The following is a 27,775-nucleotide window of genomic DNA, read 5'->3' as shown; positions in this document are numbered from 1 at the left end:
GAGCAAGCGGCCGGGTGAGGCCGTCACGGCTTTGCTCTGAAGGGTGTGGCGGTAGGTACCTCTGATGAGGGGCTCAAGTTAAGTCAGGACCTGGGCTGGGTCTGTAGGAAACACGAGATGGATGGGCAGGAGAGAGGCATCCGTGGTTTAACCCCCGGGAGGAGCGTCAGGCTGAGGGGACGGATAACCTATGCAACCAGTCCAGTCGCTCACCTGGCACCACGGTGGGCAGAGACAGAAGAAGCTGCTTTGGCTCCTCTCACAGGGCCCCTGCTCCCAGTCTGTCTCAGACCCAGGCGAGGGGCTTCAGCTGGAGCAAGGAAGGCTGATCCCTCCAGAACCTTCTCCCCAAGTCACCCAGCCTCAAAGTGCGACGCCTCCGCCCTTGAACTGGGAACAGAACTAAGACGTCCCTCCGGCGCCCCAGGCTTCAAGGGGGCAGGAGGGACAGGAGGGGGGTCTTTATCTCTCATCCAGCCTGTCACCCCTATTCATCAATGCGCTTCGTGGGCGTCTCTAAGTGACGGCGAGCAGGCAAACAAATGAACCTATTTCTTTCCAGATTCTGCCACTTGCAGAATCCAGAGAAAACAGATAAGCGGGCAAACAGATTTTGCAGGCCTTGTGGTAAGACAGCCACCATCATGGGCCACGTGGTCACCGAGATGAAAGGAAGCCCCGGGTGCAGCGGCCCTCTGCACACACGGCTGAGCTGTCTGGGCCCTGCTCTTTCCCTGACACCTGATTCCAACTCAGGAGCCAGCCCCAGCAACGACGTAACACCCGAGGGTGATGTAGCAGGAAGGGCCCTGGAGAGCCAGACACTCGACTCCAGGCCGAGTTAGCAATCACCAGAAAAGCGGTCCCTGAAGTCAGGCCTGCTCCACTCCTTCCTTGCAGATTCCATCCCAAGCACCTCAAAAAAGCACCCCAAGCTCCAAGAATGACCACGTCCTCCCACACCACCACCCCCAGGTACGGGTGGAGTCTCATTCACATGGAGCTTCTAGCAGCAAACACATCATCAGGCAAAAGGCAGAAACTCTTGGCTGTGGAAAGCTACAGGGAAGCCACATTTGCCCGCAAAGATTAAGACACTGTTTCTGAAATGTTAACGTTTAACCAGTCAGCAGCTCACCAACAGCCCACTCCTCAAAGGGATTAGGAAGACAAAGAAGGGCCTCAGAGTTTTGATTTGTGTTTTCTAAAACTTAAGGAGGATTAAAAATCACAAACCTACTCTTTCATTATGGTTGATCACAAGATACTGAACACAGCTCGCGGGGCCTTACGGTAGGACCTTGCTGTTAAACCATTCCCTGTATGCCAGGACAACCGAGTCACTCTGCTGCGCAGCAGTAATTAACACAACAGTGTAATTCAACAACAAAAATAAACTTTAAAAAGAATTACAAACTACAGACTAGAACACCCGTGACGTCACCTAGCAGAGTTCCTCCAACTCCAGAACACCGGGTCATGGAGAGGTCAGATCTCACTCCCCTACTCTGGAGGCTTTCCCAGTTACTCTGAACAGAGAGAAAGGGGTCTGAGGGCTGGCCGACGGACAAGCGCCGTCGTGGAGTGGGGTGCTGCGCTATGCAGTGTCGAAGGAGTAACACAAGGGTTCAGAACACATTTGCTGAACTGAACTGTACCAACAGTGAAACTTCATGGGCAACCGAGTTTGGACGGACTCTGGCCTGACCTAGAGGAGAGGGGCTGTGACCTGCACCCAGACCTGGATGGGGCGTCCAGCTCACCACCCACTGGTCGCCTGACCCCGAGCCAGGCACGTCAGCTCTCTGAGCCTTGGTGACCCCATCTGTGAAACAGAGCCACGGTCCTGGTATTTTACAGCATGGCTGCGAAGATCCAATCAGACAACATGTGAGAGTGCCTCGTTCACCTGAAAATGCACTGGAGGCGTCGGTCTCCTGGGCCTGCCCGGTGACCCACCCATCACTTGCACAAACATGTGATTTTTCTATCTCAGACAACCTGTAATAGGACCTGACAGGAAACAGGAGCAGGAACTCTAATCCCTCATGGCGTCAATAGCCGATCACCTGAAAGGAGAAATCCTCTCCCAGGAAGATAAGGGAAGCCACAGCTCCTCTGGGTGAGCAGGCAGGTGAGCACACGTTGGCGGGCGGGCAGTCGCGCTCAGCCTGTGGCTCCGGGGTGGCTGGAGTTCAGGGCCGCGTGTGCCTCTGCCGGGGACACGGGCGCCGTTCGGAAACCAGGCCACCCACGTGGCGGGAACAAGCAAGGAGACAGGAGCGCCTTCACCTCTGAACACACCCACCATGCGTGCCCTCCACCCGCACCCCATGCTCAGGCGGCTGCTCACCCAGGGGCCCCCACACATGCACTCAGAGGGGCCTGAGCGCCTTTACTCTTGCTGCGTGTGCCTGGAATACGCTGCCCTTGGGCCTCGTGGAAGCCGATGAGGGAGAGCTGATGTTACATCATCCCATCTGCGTCACCATCAGTACGTCAGCTGACATCCTGGGGCCCTCACTCTGCACTAGGCACTGTCATGAGCTCTCGACACACACTAACGTGTCTGTCTCTCACCACAACCCTGTATGAAGGTGAAAGAGGAGAGTGAAAAAGCTGGCTTAAAACTCAACATTCAAAAAACTAACATCATGGCGTCCGGGCCCATCACTTCATGGCAAATAGATGGGGAAACAATGGAAACAGTGAGAGACTTTTATTTTCCTGGGCTCCAAAATCACTGCAGATGGTGACTGCAGCCATGAAATTAAAAGATGCTTGTGCCTTGGAAGAAAAGCTATAACCAACCTGCTGCTGCTGCTGCTAAGTCGCTTCAGTCATGTCCGACTCTGTGTGACCCCATAGATGGCAGCCCACCAGGCTCCCCCATCCCTGGGATTCTCCAGGCAAGAACACTGCAGTGGGTTGCCATTTCCTTCTCCAATGTGTGAAAGTGAAAAGTGAAAGTGAAGTCGCTCAGTCGTGTCCAACCCTCAGCGACCCCATGGACTGCAGCCTTCCAGGCTCCTCTGTCCATGGGATTTTCCAGGCAAGAGTACTGGAGTGGGATGCCATTGCCTTCTCCGATAACCAACCTAGACAGCATGTTAAAAAGCAGGGACATTACTTTGCCAACAAAAGTTCATCTAGTCAAAGCTATGGTTTTTCCAGTAGTCACGTATGAATGTGAGAGTTGGACCATAAAGAAGGCTAAATGCCAAAGAATTGATGCTTTTGAACTCTGGGACTGGAGAAGACTCTTGAGAGTCCAGTGGACTGCAAAGAGATCAAACCAGTCAATCTGAAAGGAAATCAATCCTGAATATTCATTGCAAGGACTGACACTGATGGTGAAGCTCCAATACTTTGGCCACCTCATGCAAAGAGCTGACTCATTGGAAAAGACCCCGATGCTGGGAAAGATTGAGGGCGGGAGGAGACGGGGACAACAGAATGAGATGGTTGGATGGCATCGCCGACTCAATGGACATGAGTTTGAGTGAACTCCTGCAGATGGTGAAGGACAGGGAGGCCTGGCGTGCTGCAGTCTGTGGGGTCGCAAAGAGCTGGGCACACCTGAGCAACTGAACAACCACCACCCTATAAGGTGGAACTTCCAGTACCTCCGCTCCACAGAGAAAAAAACAGAGGCACAGAGATGCGAGTGAAGCAGAGAGCTAGACCGTCCACCCCAGGAGTGCGTTCCAAGCCTGCACCCAACCACTCAGCCACACGGCATCCTCTGAATGGAGGACATGGCACGTCTCATGACCTTTACCCAGAGCGCAGCGCCTGGCCATCATTTCTAATCAAGCACATGGCAAGTACTGGAAACAAACTCCAGGTTCAGTAAACGGCAGAGGAGCCAGGGAAAGGGCTCAGAATAGAGGATGAGGGAGAAAGCAAAGAAAGGAGAGAGCAGGAGGAGGGGTGTCACCTTCCAGCTGCGAGTCCTGGGATCAGGAATTAGAACTGGGTTCCTGTTTAGGCAGGTGTCAAGGAGTGAGGAGTTCCCTCATGCCCCCAAGAGTGGGAGGCGGTAAAGGTCCGAAAAACAGGAACAACACAGCCACGGCGAATGCCATGTACAGTGTGTGGACCATGAGGCCAGATCCAGGCCAAGCTTTTTATGTGCATTATTCACTTAATCCTCCCCAGAACTCTATCAACTCTGGTTCATCATTAAGCCTCAGGAATCTGAGGCTTCAAGATGTTAAATCACTTACCCCAAATGAGATACCTACCAGAGCTGAAACTACCCAGCCTTGTCTAAAAAACAATATCGATACGACTTTGCCCTAATCACATGGTACCTACTGTCCTCCGGCCACGTGTGTGGATCAACAGAGCACGGGATGTCTTTAATACCAAGCCACGCATCCTTAGCATACACAAAGCAAGGAGGGCTCATGTTCAGGAAGTGAGAAGGGCAAAGAGAAAAGTGAAGCAACTGGGTGACCAGGTGCCATTCCAGATAAGAAGCCTGGCCACAAGATGCATCCGCTGTCACCCAGGGAAAGGCCAACTCAAGGGACGATGGCCCCACAGGTTTGCTTGATGGCTTTCAAGCCCTTGTCAAAGGCACTTGGACTGGGAACAATGACCAAAAACAAAGACACCACTCCCCCGCCCACCCCCCCTCCGGCCCTACACACCCCCTCCGGCCCCACACGCCCCCGGGCTCTTTATGGCAGTTCAGCTGGTAGAGAATCTGCCTGCAGTGCAGCAGACACCAAGTTTGTGATTCCTGGGTCAGGGAGATCCTCTGGAGAAGGGATAGGCTACACTCCAGTATTCTTGGGCTTCCCTGGTGGTTCAGCTGGTAAAGAATCCGCCTGCAATGTGGGAGTCCTGGGTTTGATCCCTGGGTTGGGAAGATCCCCTGGAGAAGCGAAAGGCTACCCACTCCAGTATCCTTGCCTGGAAATTCCATGGTCCATGGGGTGGCAAAGAGTAGGACACGACTAAGTGACTTTCACTTTCACTGGCCCTCGGTGTTCTCATCCATAAATTGAGAAGGTGAAACGAAATGACCTCCAACGTCTGTAACAAGCCTAACACACTGGGTGTCTAAATCCGAATGCCCTTTACTTTCGTAATTCTGAAGTTATTTTTGCAATCAGTAAGATCAATGCCCCTCAGTAAGGAGGGGAAAAGAGTCCTTATTCTTAGTAGTGTGGAGGCTTTCAAATCATACTCTGAGATACAGGGTTCCAGGTCAAGAGACTCCACCTTCACGTGGAGTGAACATCTCCTTTGAAGAAATGGGTGGTAGGGACAGCTGGGTAGGAGTGGGTGGGCAGAGGTGGTGAATGCTCCTTCATAGTTTGTCCTGGAGAGGGAAGTGGCAGATTTGGTTTCTGCATTATTTATATCTTTTTACAACAGAAAGTACTCATCAATTCTTTGTATGATTAAATGAATGGAAAACAGGCACAGGTTGCTTTCAAATTCTGTTTATCTGTACTGTTTTACTCCCCAAAAAGTAATGGGTCAATATGTTGATCGTGTCATGTCTGAGATTTCCGGAGATGTTTATTTTCATTTTTATACTTCTGGACATTTTCCAAATTGACCACACGCATTAACCTAGTGGGTGAAGAGGACAGTGAAGAGCCTCCCTGTTCTCTCCCCTGCCCACGCCTTCGCAGAGGGCCCCTGGGAAGGGTCACTGCAAACGTTCTGATTCAGCGGAAAGCTATTTCCACCCTCAAACCTGGATAAATGTTAACTAAGGAAGACAGACAAGTGAGTAGGTCAGCCTGCTGAAGATAAGCAAGTTGGTAAACAAACAGATTCCAAAGAGAAAGCTGGGCCAAACTGCATCGAAAAAGAGGCAAGTGTAAAAATACACCGAGTCCAAGCTGAGTTGAGAAACCCTGGTCTTTATTAAGCCTTGCCCTGAAGAACAAACAAAAATGCTAGCTATAAACACATACTGAAAAAAAAACCTAGCTTAATGTCTAAAGATCAAGTTAAATCTCTCAAACTTCTGTGGAGGTTATAAAGCAGTTCCATTATCCTTGTTGGATCAATTAAGGTGAATGTGTATATTTTATAAGAGGAGTTGGCCAACTGGCCAACCCAATACATATGCAAGTATATAAAATATGTTATGGGTATATTTAAAAGATTACATGTATAATTACTGTGTGTGTGTCCATATATATCATCCCCCTTAATGGGAATTCTCCAGCAGTTCAGGGGTCAGGAAGCAATGCTTTCACTGCCAGAGCCAGGGTTCAATTCCTGGTAGGGGAACTAAGATCCCACAAACCGCGTGGTGTCATTAAAAATATATATGTATTCAAAGACTCCAACCCAAGAATTCCACAAGTAGGCACATGCTGTATGAAGGCAATCAGAGATGGTGGTAAGGGGGTCACATACAAGGATGCTCACTGAAGTGTTATTTATAATTATAGTAAATAATTAACAAGCTAACCCTTCAACAATAGGCCTTAGTAAAATAAACTATATGTGTAAGTCACAACACCATGGAAACAGTAAAAACCATGCCATAAAAAAAAAGTAAATTACAAAGGGAAAATATTCATGATACAGTTATTAAATCAGATGAGTGAACAACATGTGTGGGTATAGGTTTTCCCTTTTTTGCTTCTTCTCCATGAAAAGAAGATGAAAGAAAACACACCAGAATTTAACAATGGTCATCCTAATTTTTCCTTAGTTCCAAGTTCTATAATTCGAGGAATAGGGCAGAAGCAGTAATAAATGCTCTAAACAAATAAATTGACCAAGTCTCTCCTTTCTGTAAACGCCCAAGCTGGAGTCAAAAGCGTTTTTTAAAAATCACAGACCAATCTTGTAATTTTACTCCATCAACTGCCTGAATGGAACAAACATTACTCATCGGCCATGTTTGTGGCTGGGGTGGTGTTTTACGCTGTTTTTTTATTAATTAATTTGAGTCACAAGCATTTGAAATGAGACTGTTTTATGGAGTTGAAATTTACATTTATCTCCCTTTTTAAAGCCCATTTAGCAAATTAACAAGAAAGCAGCAACACTTAGGAAGTTACTGCGCCCACTCCCACATGTCACATATAACACAGCAACTGCAGGAGCCCCGTGAGGGCCAGTGAGATTGCCTGGCAAAGAACTCGGGCGGGGGCAGGGGGCACTCTCTGTAACAGTGAAATACTATTAATATCCTCAAAGCCCAGCTGTTTGGTGACTCTGACACAAAGTTTCTTGACTCTTAGTGAGGTCACGTCTGAGCTCTCCACATAAAACTCCCTGGGACTGTGTATGGATCCAGCATCTCTGTGTTAAAGGGTCCGTAATGTTCCCAGCATGATCCATGATCCAAGATAAGTTCAAGTTAGAAACACAGTTCACAGAAGGGAAATCAATGCAGCTGGCTGCTGATGAGTTGTATCTATAATCAAAATGTATTCAGCAGGGTCTCCCTCTACTTAAAACAAACGTATCAGAAACAGCTGGTGGCCAACTGGTCCTCCCAGAGGTTTCACTGCAGAGCAGACTGTCTTAGCGCCAAACCCTGACAACACCCAATCCAGTGTCTTTGGACAGAAAGGAGCAACGAGGCAGGGGGTGGGACATTAGCCTCGAGTCAAACATTGGAAGCAAAAGGATTTTAAAAGGGGGCCCTTTCTCCCTGAGGCTCTTTCCTGGTGGCCCAGATGGTAAAGAATCTGCCTGCAGTGCAGGGAACCCAGGTTCGATCCCTGGGTCAGGGAGGGCCCCTGGAAAAGGGAATAGCAGCCCACTCCAGTAGTCTTGCCTGGAGAATTCCATGGACAGCCTTGTGAGCTGTAGTCCATGGGGTTGCAAAGAGCTGGACACAACTGAGTGACTCGCACTTCACTTTCTCCCAAGGACTCAGTTTCATTGCAAAACAGAATGGCATTCCTTCCATTTGGAAAGATGCACTTAATCCATCCCCTACATGATTCAAGTTGTCCTTTTCCACAATCTATCTGAATTTGTAAAGTCTGCCAACATGTTTAAGATATTTCAACTAAGAATGAAAACGGCAGCAACAATAATGACCTTGGATGCCAAGGCAGGCCCAAACAGGAAAGGGCACACAGATTTCCCTTCTTCCAATGGCGGCTTTCACCGCTACCCCAACTGATAGCTTGAAATTAACTCCCTTGGTTAATAATTCAAACCCATGGGCTGGGCAAGTTTTAATGTCTCAATGTTGGTTTACAATTAACCCAGCAACCGTGTTTTAAAGGTGTTTGATTTTTAATTAGTCTATTGATTCACCAGTCTGGTTAACGATACTTTATTCCTGTGCTTTTATTCTGTCTTCTATCCTTACACAGAAAGAGTGGTGGTTACTCAGGTTCTGGCGTCCTCTGAACACCTCCAGACTAGGGCTCCTGCCCTCCCCAGGGACACAGGGTATATAAGAACAGGAGACAGAAAGCCTGAAAAAGCCTGGACTCTGTGTGGCCTTGGGCAAGTTACAAGAACCTATCTGTGCCTCTGTTTCTTCATCTACAAAATGGGACGGCAGCACTTACAGGCCAAGAGTGACCATCTAATGAGACGACCCACAGAAGCCCCTCAGATCAGCGCCTGACACAGAGTAAGCCTCAGACCCCCTTTTCCCCTTTCCTGGTTATTCAGAAACTGTCTAAATCGTTAATCTGAACATTTTAACATCTTCCTTTGCAAAACCAAGAGTGGCTGAGAAGGTGGCATGCCCCATAGAAAACTTTTAAGAACAAAATTGGAATGAAGTAGTCATCAATAGGAGAGTCCTCTGCAATGGCAGATTTAGGCCTGTCTATTAAATAAGTTTGTTCCACATGCTGTGTTCCCAGGGGAACAGACAGGCTCAGGGACAACAGAGTCCTTCTCAATGTCACACAGCTCAGCAGTCAGAGGCAGGCAGGTCTCAGAACCCATGGTCCCTGAACTATGTGCAACTGACAGCCCCTCTAGTTACACGTCCAGATCTGTGTCTCCACCAGAGGCTGACGGGTGAGGTGGGGAGGTAAGGCACGTGTCCAGTGACGCCTGCTGCAGCTCTATCGCAGAGCCGACTGTACGGCACGGCCTGGGCTCGCTGCAGGGGCAAAGGTGATGTCACACCCAACAAAATAACTAAGAACGGGACCTGGTTATTCCCACCACCAGAAAGACAAAAAGCAGTGCCACCCATCCATGGATCAAAAGCAGGCCTTAGAACTAGCTTTACAGTGATTTGATAAAGCTCACTGAGTGATTCTGAAATGGAGCCTCATTTGGAAGTCACTGGCAAACAAAACTCCATGGTGAAGCCAGTATGAAACTGTTTCTGCCCCACAGATGGGTGAAGAAAGGCCAAAGCAACATGATGTTGATATCCCAATTCCCTCGGACATGCTGTTCCTTCTTTCTAGAATGCCTTTCCTTTCTCTATCTGGAAAACTCCTATCCATCCTTCAAAACCAGGTCCAAAGTCCAGGTAAGAAAACAGCTCGCCCTGTTTTTAAAACAGTAAGGCCTTCCCTGACAATCCCCTGCCTGGCTCACTCACCAGCACCTGCCATCTGCCCCCAGAGTGGTGCCCCTTCAGTACCCAGCACATAACTTCAACTTGCCACTCATCTGCCGGTTTTCTCATTCTGCAGCTCTCAAACTTTTTAGTGTCAAAATACCTTTACACTCTTGAAAAGCAAGGATCACCCAAGCAGTTTTGCTTATGCATGTTGTATCTACTATCAAACTGAATTAGAAATTAAAACTGAGACACTTTTAAGCAGCAGTACACACATCCCCTCAGCCAACAGAACAATGATGTCAACACAGACCGTGTGACCTCTGGAAACTCCCGCTGTACGTTAACAGAAAGGATGAGGATGAAAAAGACAAAGTCTTGGAATTATCATGGAAAAAGCTTTGACCACACAGACGCCTTGAAAGGATCTCAGGGATGTCCAGGTGTCCCCAGTCGACAGTTTGAAAACCATTGTTCTAGGGCATTCATTCTTTTGCTGGTGAACTCTCTCAACCTCCCCCTCCCTGGAACCTTGCACAACCCACTGCGGCTCCCCACATGGGAGGCAACCCTGTACCCACCCCATCTCCCACCTGGCGTCCAGAACTCAGGACAACTGGAAGGGGTGGTCTGGCAGGTACCTGGATGCCTCTGGGCACAGGCCTATACCATGGTCACCCTGACCCTCTCCCACAGAGAAGCTTCTCTGCAGACAAGCAACTTGGGAGACCAGCATTCACAATGTTTGCTCCCTGGAGAACACAGGATACCTTTCAGGCAGGGATTTTAAAACTTCTGATCTGCTTTCCACCCATCCCCTGTAACAAGCCTCTGGGGAAGGACCCAGGAGCTGGTTCCTAGGTTACAGAAGCTCAGGCAGAGAAAGGGGTGATTCTGGTCCAATGGGGCAGGCAGGTCATGGAACCGAAGGTCTCTCTCCACAGCCCGAGACTCTGAATTCTCAGCCAAAACCAATCACCCCAGGGTGGCCAGTCCTCCAAGAAAGGCCCCCAGAAAAATGCCCCAAACACTGTCTACACCAGCCCGCCTGCCTCTTTCAACCACTTCCCCGCCTCCACCTACTACACACACAGTATTTTCCACCAGCCGCCAGGTTTCTTGTTCTCTCTCTTCAAACAACTTCAAAAAAAAAAAAAAATCACGATTCAGGAAAACACACCCACGCATCTTGCTCACCGAGCATGAAGCCACCACCACCCCCCGTCCCCCGCGTGGCTCTGCATCTACTCCACAACTGCCAGCAGAGGAGAAACAGATGCCTTTTTTTAAACCAAACTGCTGCCTCATCCTCACCCTCCAAAGGCCCTACCTGGACACGCGTCTGCCAGGCTAAGGCTGATATCACTATTTGAATACACACTAGAGCTTGGAAAACAAGCCAATAGCTCACAGGCTCCAAGGCAAACTTGGTCTGACAGCCACAGCCCTGACGACTGCCAAGTCTGATTGACTGGTTGGATATATTTAGATACGGAGGAGGAGGGGGATAAAACACTGTTGTGCCACTGAACTCAAGAAGACTGTGTTGGTAACGACAGACTCGCAAATAAACAGCCAACAGCGATTCAGCTACATCATCTGGCGTCCCAGGCACAGAACCCTCGCCGTAAACTACAGGGAATTTCAAAAGCCACCCACGCTACTGCAAAAAAAAAAAAAAAAGGCAATTAGACAGGGTTCTGCCGCGGCAATCCCCACAATTATTCTTTGGAAACAAACAAACAAATAAGTAAATATAATCTGCTTCTCAGTTCTCTCCACCCCACCCCCACTCTCCCAACCTAGGACAAATGGATTCTCGGAACCAAGAACCAGGCCAAGGTTACTCAGTTAAGCCTTGCACCCTATGCTTCTGCTTTTACAAAGGTTCTGTTTAAAATGTGGTCCTCTCTACCAGCTACTACTGGTGTGGAAATTAAAGTTAAGGTGTGTTTGTTTTTAATTTCTTTCTTTCAAAAGATGGAAATATTAGCATAGGTGGTGGTAACAGTTATTCATTACAGACCAGTTAACCAGGTGGTTCGCAGACCCTTGGGGGAAAAAGGGAAGGGGAAGGAGTAAAGAAAGAAGGATCTAGCTGCGGACTCCAGCACAGAGACCAACCCTATTGGAGGGTTTGGACCTCAGGCAAATCTATTTATGCCCCGTCAGTCTCAGTTTCCTAATCATAAGGTCAGGAAGATTAGCACCCATCACTGGGAGCATTTATTGAGACTCTACTAAGTGCCAGGTACCATAGAAAATGCTGGCATCCATTCACAAATAAAAGTTAAGACAAATGGGCCGTATGAGGCTCTGAACAGCACCAGGAACACGCAAAGCACCCGGTGCGTGGAGCTCACCTGCCACTCTGACCCTTCTGCCTGTCCAGCCCCGGCCTCTCTCGCCCCATTCCCTCCCTCCCGAGGCCTGCCTTCAGCTCTGGTAGCTCACTGAGCTTTTGAACAGGCTCTTCTCCTGATCTATCTCCTCACTTTCCTGGTGGCTCAGCGGTAAAGAATCTGCCGCCAATGCAGAAGACATGAGTTCAATCTCTGATCCAAGAAGATTCCCTGGAGAAGGAAACGGCAACCCACTCCAGTATTCTTGCCTGGGAAATCCCCATGGACAGATGGGGTCGCACAGAATCAGATACAACTGAGCAACTGAACAACATCCCCTCCTGACCTCAGTGGCCTAACTCCACCCACGCTACGTCTCTCCAGGATGCCTGCCAACAGATGCCCCTGTGTTGTGCTTTCATGTCACCCTCTTCTCTTCCTCCACAGCACTTATCACAAGTTGCACCAAGGCACCTACTTGTGAGATTGTCTTCATGTCTGTCCCCCATGATTTCCTGTGGGCTCCACAGGGGCATCTTCTTCACTGCTGAACTCCCCCTTGGCACCTAGAAAAGCACTCGCAGATACCTAATACATATCTGTTAGCGGAATGAAGGAACGAAATGATCACTTAATAGAGGTAACCCAGATACCCTTGAAGAAGGCCTCTCCTCTAGAAACACAATTCCAGGAACTAGTCCCAAGGCACATAAAACCACTGAGCCTCAACAGTTTCATGTGCAAAATAAAGGGATATAAACATGCAAGACCTTCAGACTTTTTTCAAGTCTCAACACAGGATATGTTTCTCTAAACATGGCTGCATCTTTAGGGGCAGCAAATATTTTCTTATGAAATAAAAATAAGTTGGGTATCAACTCTGTTAACAGGCAGGAAGTGCCACAAGGTCTTGAAAACATAATTTTTTTTTTTTTCTGTAAGAATAAACAAACGGAGAGTTTTGTTTCGGGCAAAACCCTGTGCTGTGAGGGATATAAGCCCGCAATACTAAAAAGGAAAAAGACAAAAAGGAAGAAATAGCCCAAGCATCTCTGAGCAACACATCCGGGTTAGCAGAGCAAAAAGGACGTACAGGCCCAAGGAAACCCTACAGTTTCTGTTCTTAGGACAAGACTTGATCCCAAACGGGGGGCTCTGGGCTCAGCATGAAAGGAGCCAGAGGCTGTTCACACCAAATATTCAAGACCCAATCCTCCAGTTCCAGGGTTTCCAGAGTGGTGTTGGGGAGGGGTGGGGAGAGATGATGCAGGGTTGAAGGAGGTGATGGTTATACTATGGGTGGCACACGGGCTTAAATGTAATAAGCCCATTAGAGAATCAGAGCCTTAATTTATCAATTAGACGCCATCTGTGGATTGTGTTCCTTGAAATAATTGTTGAATTTGACAATGCACTGCAGCTTTACAAAGTTTCTGCCATCCTTGATGCCGTTTAATTAAATTTCTGCACTTAACTTTGATTGCGCCGAAGCGCTGATGCCTTCCGCAGATTGAGCTCCTCGGCCACCTGCCGTGATGGAGCCAGAGCAGGGGGGGAAATATGTATTTTCTTTGCTTTTTAAGCCTTGCCTCTTCTCAGTCCTCACCCGAAAGGAATCAAGTCTCCTGCTGCACAGGCAAGGAGACCGTGTCTCCAAACCCAGCCAGGAGAGCCTTCAGACCCTGCCACCTGCAGCCCTGGGTCTTTTATTGAGTCTCACAGAGAGATTCAACAAAACAGAATCCCAGACGGTTACCGAACACAGAGAAGTGGCTTAAAATAGAACACAATAATTGCCACCAGAGCAGCCAAGCACAGGGGTTCGGGTGGGGGCGGCTCCTGCTCCCCAGCTCCCCCTTGGAAGGAAGACGCAGGTCAGCACAGGGAGGGACCCCCGCCCCAGAGGGAGGCCTGGGACCTGGGGTCCTGGTTAATCTTGACTGATGAGCCTGGGCCATGCTACCCTGTCAAAGGACATCTGGAGGGCAGCTGCACACCCGGCTGGTTTCAGGGAGATCATGACCCCCCACCACACAGGGCTTCCCTGCCGCCTTCATTCATTTATTTCTTTATTTATTTTTTGCTGGCAAAACACACGTAACTTAAAACCACCACTCTGCTTTCTGTCTATGGATATGACTAGTCCAGGATCTTCACGTAACAAGGACCATACAGTATTTCTCCTTCTGGGCCTGGCTTATTTCACTCAGCATAATGTCTTCGAGGTTCACCCACGTTATAGTAGGTGTGCAAATCTCCCTCATTTTTAAGGCCAAATAATAGCCCATCGTATGTACACGCACATACTGTTCATCCATTCATCTGTCAGTAATCTGGGTTGTTTCCACCTTCTGGCTATTGTGAACAGCACTGCTATGAACTTGGTTTATAAATATCTGTGCGTGTCCTTGCTTTTTGTTTTTTCTTTTGAGTGCGTGAGCAAATGTGGGGTTGCTGGCTCATACAGTAGTTCTAGGCTTAATTTTTGGAGTAAGTTCCACACTGTTTCTCATCATGGCTGCCCCATTTTACAATCCCATCAGCAATGCACAAGAACCTTCATTTTTCAATGGACACTTGGCAATGATAAGTCATGCACTGGGGCTGGACACGGCCTTCTCCAGATTGTTTCTTAAACTAAATATTCTGCAAGTGGCATCACACGAAGATGAACACTTTAGTGTGAATTTCTTCAAGGGGAAAATATCAGAGGGGTGGCATGGAAAGAAAGAAGATGGAAAAGGCAAAGCTAACAGGTGTGAAAAATGAACTTGGCACGTGGCTCGTCTAACTCAAAACCTCAAGTTCAAAAGATTTATGGACTAACACTTCAGAACCGTAAAATAAAATTCTCAGGAAATGCAGTTGCAACAGTCGATGGATCATTACAACAGCCGCTTATGCAAGCCATAAACTCACAGGGCAAAAGAACTGGGTCAGATACTAACTTCCACAAAGGGCAGGGTAACTGGAGACAAGTTACTTCACCATCTCCCTTTTCAGATCATCCACGGAGCTTTCATCTCAAGAAAGCCCTAGGGTCCTCAATAGGGAAGGAAGCCTGAGCACCCCCTACCATCACCAAACACAGGCAAATAAAGACTTCCCAGTAGAGTGTTCTATAATGCTATTACAGAGTGAAATGGAAATTTACATTTAATGTAAATATCTGAGTCCAACTTTGCTGCCACAAACTGCAATCTGATTTCCACATTCACTCACTGAATATTGAAAGTCAACCTCACGTTGTTTACAAAGACCCTGCCACCCTTGGGTTCCATGCAGCTTCATGTGCTTTCACCAGTCTAGGTAGATGCAAGAATTTGCTCAACTCCATAAGGGAAAATCAGTGCCACAGATCACCAAGGTATACATACGCCCTTCCTAATAACCAATTACCCCAACACCCAACACCGGAGAGAAATTCTGACTTCCCTAGGAGAGTTCATGCATTTTCTTACTGTTAGCAAAGATGACTTGCAGACTATATAAGAAAGTGGAATTTCACTGGTTCCACCTTTGTAAAGCTGACTACAACGCTGACCCTTGAATGACATGGGGGAGAGGGGTGTAGTCAAAATCCTGCACATAACTCTACAATGGGACTTCCATCAACGCAGTTCCTCCATAGCTGAGGTTCTGCACCCTCAGATTCAACAACCTCAGATCGCGCAGTACCCATGTACTGGGAAAAATCCCCACAAAACTGGACCCGTGCAGTTCAAACCCATGTCGTTCAAGGGTCAGCTGCACACAGCCTGCCTTCCAAATCCACAAGTCCAACCATCGCGGGTCATATACCACATTTACCATCCTCAATTGGTTGAAGCCCTGGATGCAGAACCCAGGTCGCAGGGCTGACTATGGGGCATGAGAATCCACGGATGTGGATACCCATGGCAAGTCCTACAAGCAACCCCCAAAAAGATACAGATGGATGGCTAAATAGACTGACACGGGAGAGGGGTTCAGACAGTTTAAACACCCCACTCAGTTCAACTGAGCTCCCTTTAAAAGGGAAGCAATATGGGAGATATTCAGGACCTCCCCACACACAGAGTTAATACTCCACTTGTTACAATCCATAGCAAATTTTATGGACAAGTTATAAACCATAGGAATTAAGCAGTTCACACAGAAATCCGCATCTTCACCTTAGCGGAGCGGCACCTTCGCACCCTGTAATTAGCCTCTGCCGAATGAATATTAAGTCCCGTGGAGGTATAAAGGGTCGATTATACCATCAAACAAAGAAAAGGAAGACACTGGTCTTGGCCTTTGGTTCTTAAATTAACTTTTCATCAGGAACAAAATATTATATTCACTTTCCTCATATTCCAAAATTTGTCTTCTGTGGAAGCACAGTAAGATATATTAAAAATTTAATGGAACTGAGAAATCAGAGAAGAATCACTGCATGGGGATAAGGCTTAGTTCTAACATTTTCTCTCTGGGGGTTTGCAAGAACATCCAGGGACAGCGCTGATCTAAGTGCTACCAGATTAAATGAGTTGGGATCTGGTGGCCCTAACAGGCTGGGGGAGATTCAGGAACAGAGCAAGACAGCTCTGGGGCTCCAGAGTGGGACTCAGGGCCCCTGGGCAGGTTTCCTCTCGCGACCCCCAAACCACTATTGCTCGGCCCTGTTCTTCTCCTCAGTGAAGCCAAACCAAGCAGGGAAAGTGGCCCTCCTAGCAATGAGAGATGTTAGACGATAATTTGGGGAAAAGCAAAATTTTAAAGCAAAAAAGTTTTAATTGTTGTTTCCTGGGCCTCAAATCCCTTGTGGCAGTCAGGCAAGGTATACACTATACCGACACACAAATTAAAATATGTAAGTGCCAGCCTGAAGCAGCTGCCCTGCCCCTTCCCCAAACCTGGAAACCACTGTCCACGGGAGAGTCATGGCTGCCTCCCAGGGCTGCAGGCATCTGGCTCCTGAAGCCCCATCCTAACCAAACATGGGTCCAATCTCCAAACCTCTTCACTCGCTTCAAGTACCCACTTCTTCAGAATGCATGGGCAAAGAACGTTCTGGAAAACCAGGTCTATGGCTCCGCCGTCATACTGCACCCTGGGACACCCCCAAGGGGGTTTCCTCTGCAGTACGGCAGAGGGCCAGGCTCTCTGAGCTGCCCCTAAGGAGTTTCCCAGAATACCCTCAGAGACAAATAGAAAGTGCTGAGTGACATTACACGGAGTGGGGAGCTGAGTTTCGGGGTGACAAGCTGGGGGGTGACTAGGAGAACAATAAAAAGGGAACTGAAAATGGTACATACAGCAAGAGAGAGCAGAGGAAGTCAATTACAGAGAACAGGGTAGCAGGGGTCCCCCAGGGCACAGCAGGGCTTCAGCACAAGGGGTTTCCCGGGGCGGGGCTCTGGAGCCAGGGGTAGCACTGGCCACAGGTGGTACAGACAATTCCCCCACCCACCCTGCCTCAGCTTTTCTTGAGGGCTGACTCACACAGCCCTGGGGGAGATGAAGTACTGGGAGGCCCATTTAACAGATGAAGAAACTGAGGCTCAGGCAGGCAAGTCCCTGTTTAAAATTACTCAAGCCACTAGCTAGATTCGGGGCCCTTGTCTTTGTGACTTGGAGGCCCACACTCTTAATTACCAGCCCCTGCAGCTGGATTCATAACAAGATTAAAATACCTACGGTGACTCAGAACAGAGATCTGTCACAGTGGGTGTCAAAGCTTCTGACGGGGGCTCTTGGCAGAGTTTTCCCCACCTCCCACCAAAAGCTGCGGGATTAAAGGGTTCCAGGCAATGGGTCGGAAGAACAAGAGGCCACTGGGAAGGTAGGACCTCCTGCTAAACCATCTGAAGAGCGGTCTCCTGCCCAGGTTCTAATGGACAGATGCCCCAGGGGACTTTTGTAGGTGAACACAGTTGCCTTCTAGCAACCAGTCTGGAGAAAAATGCCCAAAGGGCTCATTCTGAGTCTGTGCTTGAGCTTACCTTTGATCTCGGCTGAGGAAACTTGAGTGTTTGAAGGTTAAATGACTTGCCCAAGGTCACGTGGCTGGTTACTGGCATAACTGGGATGCAAACTCATAAAGCACCAGCATCAAGCAGGCAGCACAGACAAAGGGAGCTGGGGAAGGAGGCAGATGGAGTCCCAGCCTCCAGACACTGACAGGCAGGCCCGACTCTGTACACAGATCTGGCTGAACGCAGAACCCCGGTTCCTGACTCCTAGGTAATGCTACCTCCCCGCTGTTTGAGAAGTTCACATCAAACCTGCAAATGAGGATTCTGCAGCAGATACGCCTTCAACAGTTCGCACAGACCACTTCTAAATTCTGAAAGGGACCCTGGCCTTTACATTCTTATTCCGACACACATAGAGAGAGATAAACAAACACCCACATGCAGAGAATAAGCTCTATGTTTTCAAGAAAAGGCAGACTGTCGCTGATGAGGCTCCAACTGTAGACTCAAGTCTTAAACCTAAACATCCCTGCAGCCTTTAGAAGAGCCAACTTCGGCTCCAGACTGGAACCCTCCCGGAGGAAAATGCCCAAAGGAGTCATTCTGGTTTTACAAGTACAACACACTCTCCATAAAGAAAAAAAGAAAAACCCATAAAGATGTTCTCTTCTTCCCTTTGACCTCAATTTTTCACTGATTTTTTCAGGGGCAAACAGTTGCCATCATCCATCACTGGGAGCCTTGGAATCTCCTTTTGAAGCCAAGTCCACCAGGTTCTAGGCTCTTAGAACAGCAACTCCCATCAGCTACCTCCTGCAGGGGGTGACATGGAAGAACCATTCAAGAAAGAAGCAAGAAAACTGACCCCAGAGAGGAGAGGGGGATGGACAGGAGTCCCGGCTGAGTTATCACGTCAGCCAAGGTCAAAGGTGTGTGTGTGTGTTAGTCACTCAGTCTTGTCCGACTCTTGCAATCCCACAGACTGTAGCTCGCCAGGCTCCTCTATCCATGAGATTCTCCAGACAGGAATACTGGGGTGGGTTGCCATTTCCTACGGCAGGGAAGGTCAAAGGTAAGATCAAACAAAAACGCAGTCAAGAGAAACAACAAAGTGCCTTTGGCTGATCCAAAAAAAAAATTAATATATTAATCTGGACAGCAAGCATTTCTCCCTGAGCATTTTCTCTCCATGCTTGCTGATCAAACCTTTGTGAATGAGAGCACAACCCTCTTAATGGATAAAGAAAGATACACAAAAAGCCCCTCAACTGAAAAATCTCGTCGGGCAGGTCGTGATGTCACTTTTGCGTGAACAGGACATGGCCACAAATGGCTGGACGGGGAGCAGGTGGCACGGCTCCCACTGGCATCATCATGAACAAGGAAGCGGCAGCGCCTGCGCCAGGCTCGCCCAGCCTGACCAGTGCACTGCCCGGGCACGCCCCGCAATGCCAGGGAAGGACGGGGTCTGGGGCTGAGCGGGAGCATGGAGGTGCCCTGGCGACTCCACCCTGCTCCAAACCCGGGGTCCTTCACCAGCCCCACCTCGGCCACCCACTCCCTAATGCATCTCCCACCCGAGGCAGACCCTGATCCTGGTGGCCTTGGAGGGTCCTGGCGCTGCAAACCCCCCAAAGCCGTCACTTGGGAGACCAGACGTTCAGGACTCCCAGGAGGCGCTAGGAGTGTGCCCGCCTGGTTCTGCGGGGATGGGCTGCTCTAAGGGGCCACTCCTCTGCCAGGGGCGAAGGGGGCCTCTGTGGCAGTGAACGAGGCCTTCTTTGGGGAGAAGGGGGCCTGGCCGGCTTTGTTCGCTCAGGAAGACCTGAATCACTAGGGAGAGGGCAGCTCGGAGCGTATGGGGTGGTGGCGGTGGTGGTGGGGGGTGGCGAGCCAGCCTGGGGACCGGGCAGGGTCCTTGCAGGGCAGCTGGCCGGGAGGCGGGCCACGTCTCAGGGCTCCAAAATAACCACACCGATTTGCACACGAATAAGCAAACACAAAACCCCAAAGCGAGGACATTCAAAACCGAAAGCAGCTGCTAATCACCTGTTTCAGTTTTCTTTTTTTTTTTTCCTTAAATTAGCTGCACCGAAGAATTTTCAAACTCTCAAGTACAATACACAGCTTAACATTTTCATACACCTGTAAAACCACTAAGTTAAATCCCATTACAAAAGACTTCAACTTATAAAGGAGCAGTTCAAATACAGTTCTTATCAAATACAAACAATGGAAAATGATTTAGGCAGGGAACATCAGCCACTGAAAATTAACATTTGAAAAAAAGTTTTTACATAAAAACCATCTGTGTATTGAGACCGTGCACTCGGCTAAACCACAGGCCTAATTAAGAAACTAGGAACTGAGGCATTAGAGTTGCATTAAGTTTTGTGTTTTCTTTCTTTCCCTTTTTGTTTTGAGTCTTGCTGAAATCTTATCAATACGGAACGTGTTGTCCTCTCTTCTGGCACATCTATAATGATGTCTGTGTCGTTATCGCTAAGGGTGCTTACCACTGTCAGACAAAACACACTTGTCTTAATCTGGGGTGGTTCCCCCATGCGAACATCCCCACCCAAGGCTATCTGCTCAAAAAAAAAAAGCCCAGCCAGGGCATAAAAGTACCAAGAAGATAAAAATGAAAAAGTATGTTCACTGGAAAAGAAGTTCCAGAAAGAGGAGAGAGCTGGTGTGTATAGGTAGGTAACAAGGTCCAGACTTGAAACAGAACATCTTTCTTCCCCTAGCTCCTCTCTCTCCTGAGCAGAGGATTAAAAAGACCAACAGCTCTCCTCCGAATGGCACTGGGTGGGTAGCTTAGTGGATGCACACAGCAAATCGGTGGCACAAAGATAAGCAAACGAAGCCTCAGGAAGGTTAAGTGGCCCATCCTGGGTCACAGGGCTAGTGAGCAAGAGACAGACCAGCCTGGAGACCAGCCAGGCCCTGCCTGCCCCGCTGCTTCTCAAAACAGCACAGCCAGCACAAGGGAGGGGTTCTGGCCCAGCCCCGGGAACAAGAGAATCCCGTGGACCCAACAAGGGTAACCGAGAGCCGGCCGGTGACTGTGCTTCTTCAAGAGCCTTGTGATTTGAGGGTAACGACAAAGGTTTCACCTGGGGTTTGCCACGCTCACCAAGAGAGAGGTCCCAGGTAAAAAAAAATCAGGGAGACTAAAGGACAGACCATTTGTGTCATAAACATACAGTGTTTAGTCTGCTCAGCACCCCTACCTTTGGGGAGCCAACCCTCCCTCACCCCATGCGGTTTTTTAATGGGACTGGTCCATCAGAGACTGGTCCAAGGACTGAGCCTGTGACCTGATCAAGTGAACCAAAGTGACAAGGAGATGCCAAAAGAAAGCATGTCCACTGGAGTTGCCAAGCTAACATGCAAACCAGGATCCCAAATGCCCCCTTATCCAACTCAAGGAAAACAGTCATCTACAAAAGCAGTGAATGAGGCTACCCACAGAGGAAAGGGAACGGGAGGGGTGAGGGCCGGGGGGGCCCTGATGTTATCACCTGGGCCCCAGATCTGTGCTGAAGCCGTGAAAACTGCTGGACTCTGCAGTGGCATGAGCCAGTCAATTCCCTTTTCTCCTCGAGTTCCCCTAAGTGGGGGCATTTCACACCAAAAGGATGCCGACTTACGACACGCAAGACAACATTAAAAATGCACTGACCACAGACTCCACGTTTTTCAAACAATCTCTATTTTCAGTGCTCAGTTTTGTGGCCCCACAAAACCACTTCCACTCCTGCCTTTTAGAGCTGACTCTCGACCCAGCGGCTGGAGTAACCTTCTTCAGCAGTTGATCATGTTACATCATCCTCTGGCTCAAAGCCTCCCAGGGATGTCCTACCACAGACTCTTTATGACTTGAAGCTTCCTCTCCTCTGGCCCCTGCGCCTCCCTCTGCAAACTCACGTCCCAGCCCTTCCCCAGCACACGCACTCTGCTTCCACTCACAACCTCGTTCCTGCCGCAAGACACTCACATTTGCTGTAGCCCCTCTCAACTAGGGCAACGACCTGAATCACCTTGTTCACTTCTTCATCCCCAGCGCCAAGCCTCTCTGACACTATTTACTGAATAAATAAACAAAATGCCAGGATGACGGCATCCACACAACACCTCCAACAAGGATAGCGTGGCATCCTTGGCCACTCCACACCCTCAGGCTTTTCACCCCAAAACTTCGGTCATCAGAATTATCCTCCTGCCACGAGTTGGCAAACCAACTGCAGGTCCAACCCAGTCTCCTGTTTAATACAATCTTTTAAACTAAGCACAGTTTTTATACATGAACACTTTAAATGACTTGATAAAACAGTAACTTTGAATTCTGACTCAGTAATATGTTAATACCTCCAAAAATATCCATTCTTCCCATTACCAAACTTGTATTTATAAAAACTTATACTATTGTTATTATACGTTGAATGTCATCAGTAAAAAAAAAATGATATATGTTTCTTTTTTCTCTTGTTATATAAGTCCTTACCTAATAGCCTCAATATTGCCTCTTGACCCGCAAAGCCTAAAATACTTACCATTTGGCCCCTTTCTCAAAAAAGTTTGCCAACCCCCTGCTATAGATTCACCTTTTATCAAGGGGGGAAAAGAGTTAACAGGTCAGCCCAACCATATCATCATTTAGGACTGATTGCTAAGGAGGAACGGAGAAGTCAATGGCAAGCCACTCCAGTACGAAAATCCCATGGAGGAGCCTGGTAGGCTGCAGTCCGTGGGGTTGCTAAGAGTCGGACGCGACTGAGCAACTTCACTTTCACTTTTCACTTTCACACAGTGGAGAAGGAAATGGCAACCCACTCCAGTGTTCTTGCCTGGAGAATCCCAGGGACGGGGGAGCCTGGTGGGCTTCTGTCTATGGGGTCACACAGAGTCGGACACGACTGAAGTGACTTAGCAGCAGCAGCAAAGGAGGAAACCAGACCAGGCTGCAAGTTGCTCTTAATGTCCTGGGACCCAGGGGAAAAAAAAAAACAGATTAAGTCTCTGATTGACTGAAAAATCTTAAATACAAAAGCCCTTGACAGGAAATAGATATTCTGGTTCAACACATGACCATATTCCTTCCCCATCATTCATGTCCATGCACTCCCTCCCCCAATAAACAGCAAAGGAAATAATAGTCCATGTGTTACTTTAGGGTCTTTCTCTGTTCCGAATTCCAGTATTCTTGGGCTTCCCTCAGAATCCGCCTGCAATGCAGGAAACGGGGTTCAATCCCTGGGTCGGGAAGATCCACTGGAGAAGGGACAGGCTACCCACTCCAGTAGTCTTGGGCTTCCCTTGTGGCTCAGCTGGTAGAGAATCCGCCTGCAATGCGGGAGACATGGGTTCAATCCCTGGGTTGGGAAGATCCCGTGGAGAAGGGAAAGGCTAGCCACTCTAGTATTCTGGCCTGGAGAATTCCATGGATACAGTCCATGGGGTCACATAGAGTCAGACACGACTGAGCGACTTTCACTTTCACTTCTGTTCCTAACTGGACTATGCACCTGTGCACTGAGCCTGCCATTAGGCATATGCTACTGGAGATCCTCCAGGACACAGACACTCTTAACAACCCCAAGAAGACACAGCACTTCAGAACCACATCAAATCCATCAACAGGCCTCCATCCAACATGGAAGGCACAGCCGCGCCTGCTCCAACTCCACCCCGCAGTTGGTCCACAAGTGACTTAACTCACAAGCAGCGGCAGGCAAGGCTGCAACCCACTCCCTTCTTGGCCCAGTGAAAGTGAGATAATGATCTGGGAAACACAGGACTCCACCTGAGTTGCCAGAATACGGAAGGAAAGAACTACATGGACAAGAGCTGCCTGGGCAGAGACGGGCCGGCGGCTGGTGACATTCGAAGCATGATTAAGTGACTCGACTCGCCAGAAATAAAAGGCGTCACAGTGGGAAATTCTCCTTCTTGACTTTTCTTTCTGGCTTGCGCAGAATGAAGCGGCAGAGCTAAGAACCAATTAATTTTTAAGCATTTCTTTAAAATTACAAGAGTCACCCTCACCCAGTCCAGTCATTACTAATTTCCTGCTTTCCACACCCAGATCCTTCACACCGCCCTGTAAAATTGCTCTGTACCCGCAAGGACACGGGAGGAGGAGGAGGAGCCCTCCTAGCCAGAGCAAACTGGTAACCTAACGGACCCCCTCCAAGCTTGGAACAACTCCTGCAAGACCTAAAACCAAGTCCAGGTACAGCCTTGGCGAAGTAACAAGTATTCAGGGATCTGCAAACACTTACTCCCACCCCTCCCCTTGGCTCTCAAGAGAGACCCTCGAGGTAAGAGCCCCTCACCCCAGAATTAAGACCCATGGGAGCCTGGGAGGCCAAGAAGACATACTTGGGCTCAGCGCTGGGCAAGGCCACCCAGATGGATGCACAGTAGGAACAAGGGTTCCATCGCTATCACCAAGCGCACCCCTCCCACTACCTTCCATCTCTTCTCACAGAAGCCTTCAGTTCAGTTCAGTTGCTCAGTTGTGTCCGACTCTTTGCGACCCCATGAATCACAGCACGCCAGGCCTCCCTGTCCATCACCAACTCCCGGAGTTCACTCAAACTCATGTCCATCGAGTCGGTGATGCCATCCAGCCATCTCATTCTCTGTCGTCCCCTTCTCCTCCCACCCCCAGTCCCTCCCAGCATCAGAGTCTTTTCCAGTGAGTCAGCTCTTCGCATGAGGTGGCAAATCTCATTTTCTCCCCTACTTCCTCTCCAAAAGCAGAGATGCAAGCTTAACAGTCCTCTGTTCCAACTTCTCAAGTCCAGAAATCTAAAGAATAAATAGGAAAAGCAGCCACAGATTTTTCTACTTTGAAAAATTACCAAAATGGCCTTAGGTCCCCAAAGAGAGATGGTGGCCCAAGGTTCATGATGGGCGGGTACACTGAGAAGTTCCAAAAGAAACCTGCTACGAACCACATCCAGGCCCCTTCACGGGACAAATGCCTGCTTAGTGTCTACCGCGGGGACGCAACAGCGAGCACAACACAGGGACGCCTACCTTCCCGGGCTTACACTCGGACAGACGGCCCCCGCACCATGCGGACGGCTCACAAAGAGGAGGCATCACACGTTTCCCTCGGGGCTTCTCCACTCGTGTCTTCTCGTCCTTTTGCTGACTCACCCATTCAGCCCTTCCTCCCATCAGCACCTCAGGTCAGGCACTGAGCTGGGGGGCTGGGGACTCCAGCCTTTACAGATGGAAGGGCTTCAGAGTGACAACCTTCTCAGCGGCAAAGGGGAGGGGGTCGGGATTTGTCCCACTCCTGCCTAGACCGTGCGCTTGTGGCTGGGAGGTACTGCTGGAGCCTGGGGAAGGGGACGAAGCCCCCGTCCCACTCCCAGAGGCCCTGGGGACTCGGAAATGAGGCCGAGGTGGCAGGTGCCCTTCCCGCAGTCATGCTCTCACTGGAAAACGTGTTCATGTGCTGGCGATGCTCTGTTTGACCGTACAGAACCATCACGATCGGGCTACTTCCCTCTGCCCAGTGCCGGACGAGACTGACCTCTCCAGAAAGGGTCTCCAGGGCTCCCCGGGGTTTGGCCAAGAAAAGACGCCAGCAGGAGAACATGCGAAGTGGGGATCTGACCCCCTCACGCCCAGCTCCTCCTCTGCCAGCACTCCTGTCGGGGACCCCTCCTCGGCCTCATTCTGCTGCCCCCTCTGCCCCCTGCCAGAGGGGCAGGAACGGCCTGGGCTGCCGTGACTCCTGGGTGCCCCATCATGCCGTGTTGAACCTTTCCTCTGTTGATGCCTCTGCAAACAGGCCTCTTGCTCCACCTCTCCTACGGCTCCCTCCCGTGAAGCCACCACTCCCTACAGGACCTCAGCTGATACGATCCAGGGTGGGATCGAGAAGCCTGAGGTGCTATGGGCAGAGATAGGCCCAGCCTCCCGGGACGGGAGGAGGGGAGGGCAGGGAGAAGCTCATGGACCAAGCAGGAGAAGGGGAGCGAGCCAGATGGAGGCAAGACCTCGCCGGCCAAGGAGCCCAGCGGCAGCCCAGGAGCACCGGCAGCCAGCCGCACCAGGAGCCGCCGGCAGTGTGAACCGCAGGGCGTGAGCGGGACGAGCGACAGGGCTTGGGAAGGTGGGCCCAGACTCAGAGCAGCGCTAAGGCGCTTGGACTTCACCCTGAAGCAGTGGGCAGGCTCCAGATGCCAGTCACACGGTGACTCCATCCAACACTCCATGTGTTTCAGACACATCCCTTCCTTAGACAAACTGAAAGCTGGCACTCGTTTAGGACAAATAAACATAATCCCTAAAACAGCTATTCCAGAGAAATGTGTCTAAAATCTAAGGGGGAAGAAAAAAAAAAAGCAGCCAGACCATGAAATATGGTTTCACAGTAATATCCTTCCATGAAAACATACACACACTCAGACACACACACACCCCTGGCACGGCTAACAACAGGCTTTGGAGCATAACCAACCTCAGGTGAAAACACACCAGTCATTAACAACAGATTTTGAGGAGATTACAACCTAAATAACTATCATTGGAACACGTAAGTTGCTTAATATAAAGTGGTTCCATATGGTTCATTTATAATTCACACGGCATCAGTCAGCAAGAATCCACTCAGACGACATCGACCAGAATCACTAGACATGCTTTTATTCTTCCAAAAGGGTGTATTTGAGAGATTTTCGGGTATCACTGGATTCCAGAATAGTCTCAGATTTACAAACTATTTCTTGGCTTCCCACCCCCCTCCTTAGGGTTTTTATATGTGCATGATCCTAAAATGGGTTTTGAAAGGCTCCCAACAGAATGACTTCTGAAGCCCATCTGCTTGGCAAGCTCACTGGGACCAGCGTGCTCACTCCTTCTGTTGTCCCTGGGCGGTAAGCGGGTGGGACGGAACACAAGCACACACGGGCACCCACCGACCACTGTGATGCAACTGGTCAAAGGTCATCCGCGAGCCTACGGGAGGATTTTCACCACTGCTGCTCACTGCACGGCACTGAGACACTAACACACACAATTCACGCTCCTAAAGCAGCTTTTCAAACGTTTCCGTTTGACGCCTTTCTTCTTCCCCCAGTACATACAATGGACTCAAATGTTCAGCTTCCCCACACTGCCTTAATCACTGTCAGGATCGCTCATAAATGTTAATTAAGAAGAAGATTTAAATGTTACTCCCCAACTGGGCCAAATGGAGAAGCTCTGAGCTTCCCATGCTCTTCCCATGAGCCTCACTCTCCAGGCCTGCTCCTGCAGACCCCACTCCGTTGAGCTCACATACATGCACGCGTGCACACAGACACGACCCCAGACAAGGGGGAGGGTGATGGGCAGAGGGGGAACCCAACAGTAGGCAGAAGGAGGGCCCACAGACAACAGCTTGGACCCCTCAGCCTGGCTATCTCAACCCCAGACAGAAGAAAAGAGAGGAGCCCCTACGGACAGCCAGCCTGACACGGCTCTGATTTTAGAAGTTTTGAGAAGGCATCTCTGTGCCCCCAGTATCTCCGCAGTCTGCAGGCCAGGACTCCAAGCCTCTACACTAGGAACAAAGGCTTTCAGTCCACTGCTGCTCAGTCTCTCAGTCGTGTCTGACTCCTTGCGACCCCACGGACTGCAGCACGCCAGGCCTCCCTGTCCTTCACCATCTCCCGGAGCTTGTTCAAACCCATGTCCACTGAGTCGATGATGCCATCCAACCATCTCACCCTCTGTCGCTCCCTTCTGCACCTGCCCTCCATAATCTGAGGTGAAAGGCTTACCGGGCAGAGTTAACACGCACAACTGTAGACAATATCAGGTTCTTCCTAACTGAGGTGGAGCAGAAAGCTAAGAAGCCAGAGTATTCTTAGAGGGGATGTGATGTGGAGAGCAGAGGGTCACCAACTTAGGGATGTTACCTACTGTGCCCCTGCAGGGTCATCTCCTTGGGTACAAAAGTGACCTGAACCGTTGAATTCCAGAGTCTGACAGGTGGCCTC

General features: G+C 49.5%; 1 protein-coding gene across 7 annotated transcripts in view; it reads right to left on the bottom strand.

Moving 5' to 3' along the window:
• The window catches only part of MSI2 (musashi RNA binding protein 2), a 402,467-nt gene that overhangs the window by 282,508 nt on the left and 92,184 nt on the right, over positions 1–27,775 (bottom strand). The window lies entirely within an intron of this gene.

Source organism: Moschus berezovskii, chromosome 20 (assembly GCF_049115385.1).
Source record: "Moschus berezovskii isolate FMDL1 chromosome 20, NW_MosBer_1.0, whole genome shotgun sequence".
NCBI lineage: Eukaryota > Metazoa > Chordata > Mammalia > Artiodactyla > Moschidae > Moschus > Moschus berezovskii.
Note: the sequence above shows the minus strand (reverse complement) of the source record. Positions and strands in the feature narration are given on the sequence as shown.